This window comes from Electrophorus electricus, unplaced genomic scaffold, assembly GCF_041902795.1.
Source record: "Electrophorus electricus isolate QZ-2024a unplaced genomic scaffold, ASM4190279v1 Scaffold51, whole genome shotgun sequence".
NCBI classification, from domain to species: domain Eukaryota; kingdom Metazoa; phylum Chordata; class Actinopteri; order Gymnotiformes; family Gymnotidae; genus Electrophorus; species Electrophorus electricus.
The window spans coordinates 246983-256713 of NW_027658769.1; the positions used below are offsets into that span (position 1 = coordinate 246983).

The 9731-nt window shown below is 40.5% G+C and overlaps 1 non-coding gene across 1 annotated transcript; it reads left to right on the forward strand.

Moving 5' to 3' along the window:
• Nucleotides 1-1325: 1325 nt before the first annotated feature.
• On the forward strand, nt 1326-1399 carry trnai-aau (transfer RNA isoleucine (anticodon AAU)). The gene has a single exon. It is a non-coding gene; the product is annotated as a tRNA-Ile (tRNA).
• Nucleotides 1400-9731: the final 8332 nt, after the last annotated feature.

Below are 9731 nucleotides of genomic sequence, written 5' to 3' on the forward strand. Positions count from 1 at the left end.
AGGTAAAAACATTACCTCTGCAACAAGGATCTCTTCTATTTGAAGGAAAGGTTTAAGTTAGACACAGTCTCAACAGAGTAAGTTAAATCTGTCTGTGTTAAGACCAGTTGACATATCAGTGGTTTATCACTGATTATGTCTGCCACTGAGATACCACAAATTAAGCTTTCCAGATTCCAAGACATACAGTTGTGCAGTGTGAGCCATACATCAATTTGAAAACTTCAAAAGTCACGTAATGTGTGCATGGCATAAGCGTATTAGCAGGTCCCGAAAACATTTGCTATCAGAAAGGATTTCATCATAGAAAAAAACTACAAATTCTAGACTTGAGAATGTGAGCATCAATCCCACTAACACTCACATACTAAAAGAGCACTCTACCACTTGACCTAGTTCTCCTAGAGTGGGACTTGTTTGCAGATCGGACAAAAGCTGAAGACACAGTGGAATGGCAATTCTCTAGGAGATCATACCAAATCCTGCATCCACCCTAAATATTTCATCTAGCTGTGAAGTCAAAAAAGATTATTCCTGAAATGACAGGAATAGTTCTTGCAGATTCTGATATGCTATGCAAACACTATAAAATGTGAGCTATGTTAGATCTGGCAGCCATTGGCTCTAACTGTCTCTTTTTATTGAGTTAAGCAATGCTTACAGAATAACTTTCTATGGCTTCAAATACTTCCAAGAATTAAACCTTGCAGAGCTCTGTAGCTAGACACATTGTCTCTGTCGGTTTGACATGTTCATTTGACAAACTAGCTAAAATAGCATCTTTTGGTTTGAATAAATTGCCCCTTAGACCCAGACAAAAAATTGCTCAAAATCTTTCTGCTTATTCATGCAGCAATGACACAGATTTCCAAAGAAAGAGGACGTATGGTTAAAGCTAGAAAAAAATGCCTACTCTGTGCTCAGGCAGAAAATCTGATATTTTAAATATGTCCCTAAAAGGTTTATATTCCTTGGCTCACAGAATCAGACATTACATTTTTGTTGTTATGGCAGATTTCATGGTGTAATAGACAGCACTATGTAACTCACAGCAATAAAGCTCAGTGGACTTTGCAATTGATGATTTCGTCACTGTGTACAACTGCACTGAATTGCTCTTTAACAAAAGCTTCTCCACATTTGCTTTTGAAGTTTAATTCAAAAGTTGGCTGCAGAATAACCATTTGTCAGAGGGAACAATAAGTGTCAACTTTCACCTATGCTCGGTCGAAAAAGTGGCCGTAATCTTGTGGACACCAAGTCTACAATTTCATGGAAAGGTTCCCTTCAGTGCTGTACCAAAAACTGCAAAATGAACGGAGAAAGGCCGATTAGCTCAGTTGGTCAGAGCGTGGTGCTAATAACGCCAAGGTCATGGGTTTGATCCCCATATGGGCCATGTGGGTTTTGTTTGATGAATGACCCCTTGTCAACAAACCACCTGTTTGAACTTGTGTTGCTTATAACATTGCTTGTAAATCACAATCTGCTAAGACATGTTCCAAGTACATGAGAGTGTGTTCTTGATTACAAAACTTTACCCATGGATTTGTGCTTGTTTACAAATCTTGGACAATGCAGAGAAAAGTATGAAATCAGAGGGACTCTGGCATTAGTGTAAGGCTCTCGATCGCTGTGTGAATAGGTCAAAGAAGCCATTCCAGAGGCATGCAGACAACCTGCATCCTCCCCATCAAATTATAGCCAGTTAGGTGTCTGGAAGTGCCAGGGAGTTCAAATCCTTTAGTCTGAAATGTGTTGGGATATGATTATGCCTGCCACTGAGGTCTGACAGCTCCACAGTTGCCTTGTGAAAAGAATACAGTATAGACCGGCACCGACATACATTACTGTATACATCAGAGATCAGCGCAGGAATATCAGTTTGTAAACCCGCCAAATCTGCCCCCACAGGCTCCCTGAGTTCTACTAATCGCTCCAACACCTTGTTTCAACCTCAGTTTCTTTTTTTTTGAAGCGCATGAGGCAGCTTCAGCTATTTCCACAGGCAATCATATTAGATGTGCCATCAGTAACCAGACATGTGACTTTATTTTATTTCCCATTCTTCCATAAGAGAGGATTTCACACAGGCCAAATTTTCAGCCGTATGCGCCTGCAGGAATTTCACAACACCAAGTAGTGTAGACTACAGAAATGTGTTGTCATCTATAAAATGGCAGGTCACAGCCAAGAAGGCATCCACATTAAGAGATGTCCACATATCTGCTGACAAACTCATTGCAGGAATTTTCTGGACCTCAGCTTTGGCCTTCTCTTTCTCTTATTGACATTTGGCCTCAACCATGGCCTTTACAGTCTAAAGGGAAGGAAGAAAATAATTATATATATTTTTAATACTACTCTCATAATGTATCCATGTCACCACACATACCTTCCTAGTTAGGAGAATATAAGTTGAATCCAATTTTGCTACCAAGTCCCTGAAGCTTTTATCCTCAACTATGCTAAATGGCTGTGTGTCTCTAACTATCATGGGGACCAAAGCCTCATCCAGCTCTTCCTTTCTGGTCACTGCTTTGTAAAGATTAGATTATACTTTGTCACCAAAAAATATAGTACTCACCAATGAAATTCACTTTATAATCCAATCCAAACTGCAAATAACATTTAAGGTGCAGAGAATAATGCAATATATATATATATATGTATATGTATATAGAGTATATACACATTTTATATACATGTGCATAATAACGTTAACACCTTGTGACAACTGATAAATAAGCCAAATGACATTGGCAAGGGTGACAGTAGGAAAAACTCACTGGAATGGTGGAAGGGACTTGGAAGGTGTCAGACTCAAAAGGGAACTCATCCTCCTTCGGTTAACCCTGGATAAACCTGGGCAAAGATGAGTTGGGTAGAGGATGGCTGACAAATTGTAAGCATGAAAGATACACTACAGCATTCCTACACAAAGACATCATAGGAGATAGAAACAGAGCACAGTTCACCTGGATAGAACACCTGGGTAGAAATACAGTAACTCATTATTATAACAGTACAAAGAAATGAAATGTGGATCATCCAGGTGAGGTTCATCTGCTAATCTGCACATAAATATTGTTTGTGACAGTGCAGAATGTTGCAGGTAAATGGAGGGCAAGGTGCTGTCATTTTAAGCATTTTAAGGCAGGTCCAGGAAGGAGAAACCCCAGCAGGTAGGAAGAGTTAGTGGGGAGCACAGATAGCACAGCACTCCAGAATCATGTACTGGAGCATGGTGTGTCCACTGGGGGGAGGTGGGGTGGTTGGAAGAGCATAAAAGACTGTTGTTACTGCAAAGATTCATTTAGACCTTTCATTTGGACTGTTATTCTTTTTTTAGGGGGCGGGGGGGGGCATGTATTTAATGAAATAATAACGAAAAATTAATAGATGAATTCATACCAACTCAAATTTGCTGGTAAAGAAATCATTTGTAAGGTAAAAGTTATTTTAAGAGTGATGTTAAGGAATTTTTTTAAATGTTAATTATAATTTCATTAGAATAATTCTAACATCTACGGGATGATCTGAGGGTTAAAGAAAAAAGAGGTGGACCTTATGGGCAATAAAGCAAAAGTCATTATTGTAGTACAAGACCCTTTGTTCTAGCTAAGTGATCTGCTGCATCTCAGTTTGAGTCATGTAGAATTCTAAAGACAGAAAGTCTTTATTCTGGCATAAAATAAAACTGAAGGGGGAAACATACTTTGAGTTAGTACCAGTAGTTATTGATTGTACACAAAGTCCAGTATGCATCCAAATGTAATCAAGAGATATCTGTTGGTAGCTGAACATCTCCAACTCGTACAATGCAATGTTTCTTCTTTGTGTCAAATGAACTTAACAATTCAAACATCCATAACTGGCCGTGTTTCTTGCCAACATACTGGTGTTTGGACTTATGGGATTACATGTCTGTTGCCTTCAATAGCTTAGTTGGTAGAGTGGAGGACTGTAGAATTTAAAACTGTTATCCTTAGTCTGTCAGTTAAAATCTGACTCAAAGGAAGTTTGTTTTTTCACATACAAGCTTCTTTTTTAAGTGAGCAAAAAGAGCATCCCCTGACCAGGAATCAAGCCCAAGTCGCAGTGGTGAAAGTGTTGAATCCTAGCCACTCACCCACCAGCAATAAAGCTCAGATGCTTCTGACAAACATTTTTCAAACTCTGTATTCCTAGTATACTGACGATGTTTGTATGCATACTGGACTTGGTATGCATGAGCATTAGGAGGTCATAAAGAGAGGTATTCATATTTCTTTTTATTCCACATAAAAATTAAGTTTGAAAGAGAATCCTAGCCACTAGCTCACCAGGGATAAAGGTGACAGTTTCCTCTGACATGAACATGAGCTACATTCATTGGTAACATTTTGATCGAAACCAGGCAAAAGTATTTAGTCACTAGCTGAAATAGCTCAGCTGGGTGAGTGTTAGATTGAATATCAAAAGACTCCTAGTTCAGTCCTGGGTTTTGGTAGCTGTGCAAGACCAAGCTCCTCATCAAACTGTCCTCTTTTTAAGAATATTTCATAAACTTTTACATTCCTTTCCTAAAAACGAATGACATTACTGTTTTTACGCTATTGTTAGAAGTCATAGTGTAATAGTGCTCTAGACTTTGAATTCAGTGATCCTACTTAAACTTTAGTGGAATTTGCACTTCCTTATGATATGTTTCCTCACTGCACAGAGAGCCATTTGAACATTGGCTTCTGTATAAACGCTTTTGAAATGTTTTTCATTAGTTGTCTACTGGCCAAACCACTGGACAAGGGGAGGGTAGGTGTCAGCTTGCATGTATGCTTGTGTTGGTATCCTGGTTCACACACTCCCTGTGTTTTCATGGAATGGGGCCTACCTCAGCTTCCTTTGGCTCATGGATGGGCTTTGTCCTACCAAAAAAGGTGATGCAAATAAGTCATCTGCTTACTAAAGTTCTTGAAAATCACACTCTGCGAAGAGGCATTGCATAATGCAAAAAAACCTTCAGAAACAATACACTCTAATGACAGCAACCAACATACTTAATACAGGAGTGACCTCAGGGGTGATCTCATCCAAAGGCCACAACAGGAACAACAGGCTTAAGAAGGGACACATGAAATGACCTCAAAACACAAAAGTGAGCAGGTAAGTTGAGTTGATATGTGACTTCATTAATGTGCTTGGTAATTTCATATGGACCGATATACTTGGGACCTAACCTGCGACATGACCCCGGCTTGCGGTAGTCCTGTGTAGAGAGCCACACTCTGTCACCAGGTTGGTATATCGGGTTCTCCCCTCTGTGCCTGTCCGCAATTTCCTTATACGTTCAGAGAACTCATACAATACACTGATCTGTTTCCTCCCATACCCTTTCGCTCCGCTGCATCCACTCATCCACAGCGGGGAAACCAGCTGATATGGAAGTCCATGGGACATTTGAGGCTGATAACCTAAAATACAATAAAAAGGAGTCAAGCCAGTGGATGAACTAGTAAGTGAATTTTGGGCCATTTCTGCCAATAAGAGGAACTTGGACCGGTCTGATGGATTGTTCATATAAAAACAATGTAGGAATTGGCCATTTGACTGTGGATGTAAAACTAATAGCTACCCCGATGTGTTCAATATAGGAAGCCCAAACTCGAGATGTGAATTGATGTCCCCAATATGATATTATGTCCTCTGGGATGCCAAATATACGGAACACCTGGTTAAACAAGGCTTCCACAGTTTGGCAGGCTGTAGGCATACTCGGAAACACAATGAACCACACACCCCTGGAGAATCCATCAACTACAGTGAGGACAGAGAGGTCAGTAACGCAATCTAAGGTGATGTGAGACCAAGGACTTTCTGGTACGGGAAGAAGCATGAGCTTTCCTGTGGGTAGGGTCTTAGGCATCTTGCTTTGACTGCAAATTGAACATGAAGAAACATACTTATAAATATCGCTTGTCATAGCCCTGAACCAGCGAAGAATGAGCCCACTTCAACAGATGGTCACAGCACAAGGTAGGTAATGTTTTCCCGACAGACATTCCATTGGGATGACTGTGTCTTGTATGGCCTGTTTATTCCATCATCTATTTTATATACACTTGTCTATTTAATCATCTATTGTAACTTGGACTTGTCGTATCGTTGTGAAAGTACAGCTCCTACCCCGATGTTAGCAGCATCAGCTTCCACGACAAATGGAATGGAAGGATCAGGATGTCGACGTATGCTAGTCGTGGTAAAAGCTTCTTTCAGTTTCCTGAATGCTTGATCAGCCTCCTGATTCCAAAGTAGCTTGGTCATTGCTCCTTTCAGGAGGGCTGTGAGAGGAGCTGCAATGCTGCTAAAATTCCATATGAAGCATCGGTAAAAGTTTGCAAATCCCAAGAATCTCTGGAGTTTTTTAACTATAATAGTAATGGGCCACTGGAAGATGGCTTTGATCTTCTTATCATCCGTAGTGATTTCACCATGGCTGATCACGTATCCTAGAAAAGTTATAGTTGGAAGGTGGAACTCACATTTCTTTCCCTTTACAAACTCAATAAACTTTTACTCTTTACTACTCAATGCATAAAGCTGTCTGTGTTTGATGTGCTCTCATTTTCCCACCACATCCATTTAGCAGTACTTCTGAATCACCGAAATGGCTTAAAACAGCTGAGGGGATGTTTGAAACTGAGTGATAAGATGTTCAGCAATTTATATATGATAATACAAGGCAGTAAATTAAATTGGGCTGAACTGGACAATAGTACCTGGCATGAAAAGTATGTCGTAGAGAGAGTAACAAAAAACTCAACCTCTCACCTCGCGCTCTGAGATGTCTCCGTCACTGTCTGTAGTGTCCTCTAGGATACTGCTGCCCTCACTAAAGTGTGTCACCCTGACCGGGTCAAACATCTCTTGAACATAATAACTACACAATGGAAAATCAGCTTCAAGTGCTGCACTGAGCAAGAGTGCACTGTAAATGGCCAGATATAAATGGCAATGTCAGTAGTAAATTTATATATGCAGTCATGGAACAGGACCTAGCTGTAGAGCACAGCTTTAAGGTGCATATTATGATGTGCTCTTACCAATCATCCTCCTGGCTGTGTCTTGCTCTTTTGGCCAAATGTTTCTCTTCCAAAGCAGACAGACCAGACTTGCTGCATATTACTCCGTGCACTATAAATAAACCACATGTATAATGCCTTGTAAACAATGGAACAAGGGAAATTTGAATTGTGACTACTCTGTTAAAGGGGCGGATAAGGCAACCCACCCAAACCCCCCCGAAAGCTGTTCTGTTATCCCTAATTGCTATGCAATAGTCCTGTGATTAACTCAAAGGCTGGAGAAGTTTCCCCTTTCTCTACTTGAATCCTGAAGGCTGTTCGGTTCTGTCGCCCACAATCCATCCTGTGTAATTAAACATTCACATCATAACTCGACCCCGTGCAATAGGGCAAACTCACTCGGATGGGGAAAGGATGACAGACTACCTGTACTGCTGCCGCAACTCTGCGGCCATTCCAACAACATCCACATACATTCCAGCAATATCCTATTATAGGACACAGTGGGCTTAAGTACACCCATGTAATAGCATGTTGGACCTTCTTTGGCCTCCAGAACTGCAGCAATTCTTTCTGGCATAGTTTCCACTATGTGCTGAAAATACTCTGCAGGAATCTTGGTCCAATCTTCATAGGATATTTTCTCTCAAATTACATGGAGGGACTGACATGTTCTAAACTGCCTGTTATACTCTTACAGCCGCTTTGAAATACAAAAAAAAACATATTTATCTTCCACTCCACTCAAGGATGGCCACACTTGGAATACCCCTTGGCACATTTAAAACATTGTGTGAGCCAGATAGCTTCTGTTTTCAACCTTCCAATGCTCTGAGTATTAGTGTTCCATGCATATGAGATGCTTCAACACGTCCATGCGTGTTGTAAAGAAACACAGTGTAAGCAGTATTAATGAAAGTGCATCTCTACCTCAAACTCACCAGTGTAACAATTACAGTTTGTGAAATCTAATTTTAAATGGCGATCAGCCTTCTTAACAAATAAGCAGAACTCACCTTGTTAAGTGTTTGTGTTTGTTTGTTTGTGTGTGTGTGTGTGTGTGTGTGTGTGTGTGTGTGTGTGTGTGTGTGTGTGTGTGTGTGTGTGTGTGTGTGTGTGTGTGTGTGTGTGTGTGTGTGTGTGTGTGTGTGTGTGTGTAGTTTTAAGCATAGCAAGGCACTTCAGGGTTGCCAGGTGGAGCCTTCCTGAAGACCCTGATACTGAAACAGCATTAAAAGCTGCAATGGCACTGTAGTTGTATTTATCTGCACTAATACAGCTTTGAACTATTGCACTCTTACATACAGTAAGTTTCTGTGTACCGGTGTACATTTCTGTTTACCTTTAGTAAATAATGGGATTCTATTCTAATATTACAAGTGCTAGAAGTGCTGAAACTCCAAACAGTGAAGAAACCAGTGGAGCTTAATGACTGGTCAGATGAAGAGAGTGAAGTGAGGAGTTTCCTTCAGTGTCTGCCATGCCCCAGCTGAGCTGAGTGTGAAGCTTTTATTAGTACTATAGGAGTTGTGTTTAACTTTGAAACTGATGGTGTCACAGCCATTTGTGGCCAAGAGTCTAGAAGAGCATAATTGGCTGTACTCTTAGGGAGAGAGGGAGTGGCATACGCTCTCTCCCCTGTCAATTACAGAGACACCGTGCAATCAAGGGCGTCTATAAGTTCACGCATCAGAAGGGGGAGGAAAAGACTATTTTCTGTGTACTTAGAATAACATTCCGTATTTTTTTGGAGAAAGTTTTCTAGAGTGTTTTCATGTAGAGAGAGAAATGAGTGGCTAAAATGTCAGAAACATTAAGGAGACAAATGGGGAATACTATAACAGCTCTTTCCATGTGTTAGTGACACCAGTGTTCCCTCTTTTCCCAGATGGTAAAAAAGAGCCCTGACTCTTGCAAACTTCATTTTTTTGTAGAACAAAGAGAAAGATAAATAACTCGCTTTATGGCCTTTTTCCACTCATGCATACCAAGTCCAGTATGCATCCAAACATTGTTAGAATAGTAGGAGTGCAGACTTTGAAAAATGGTCTTGTCATGTAAACTCAGTAGCTTTGTCCCTGGTTGTCTAGTGGTTAGGATTCGGTTCGTTGACCCCCGCGGCCCGGGTTTGATTCCCGGTCAGGAAAAAACCTTTTTATGCTCATATAAAATGACAGATTTTGCATTAAAACATAAAGTTTGTGTGAGTTGGAGTTGAGCCGACAGCCTAAGGATGACAGTTTTAACTTCTACTCTACCAACTGAGTTATTGAAAGCGACATGCAAGTAATCCCACATGTCCAAACACCAGTATGTTGGCAAGAAACACAGCCAGTTTTGGATGTTTCAATTGTTAAGTTCATTTGACACAAAGAAGAAAGATCGCATTGTATAAGTTGTTCAGCTACAAACAGATATATCTTTTGATGACATTTGGAATCATACTGGACTTTGTGTACATGAATGGAGAAAGGCCATAAATGGTTAGAATAACATTCAGTGCTTTTGGAGAAACGTTTCGAGAGTTTTGTCATGTAGATGTTATGTAGGCTAGATTTGTGCTCTCAAGCTGCGATGGTGGTTTTCTCATGGCTTCTAAAAGAAGAGGCTGTGGTCAGGGTGGAGTGAGTCTTTGATAACCAAGATTGTTGTTGTTTTGGCCTTCGA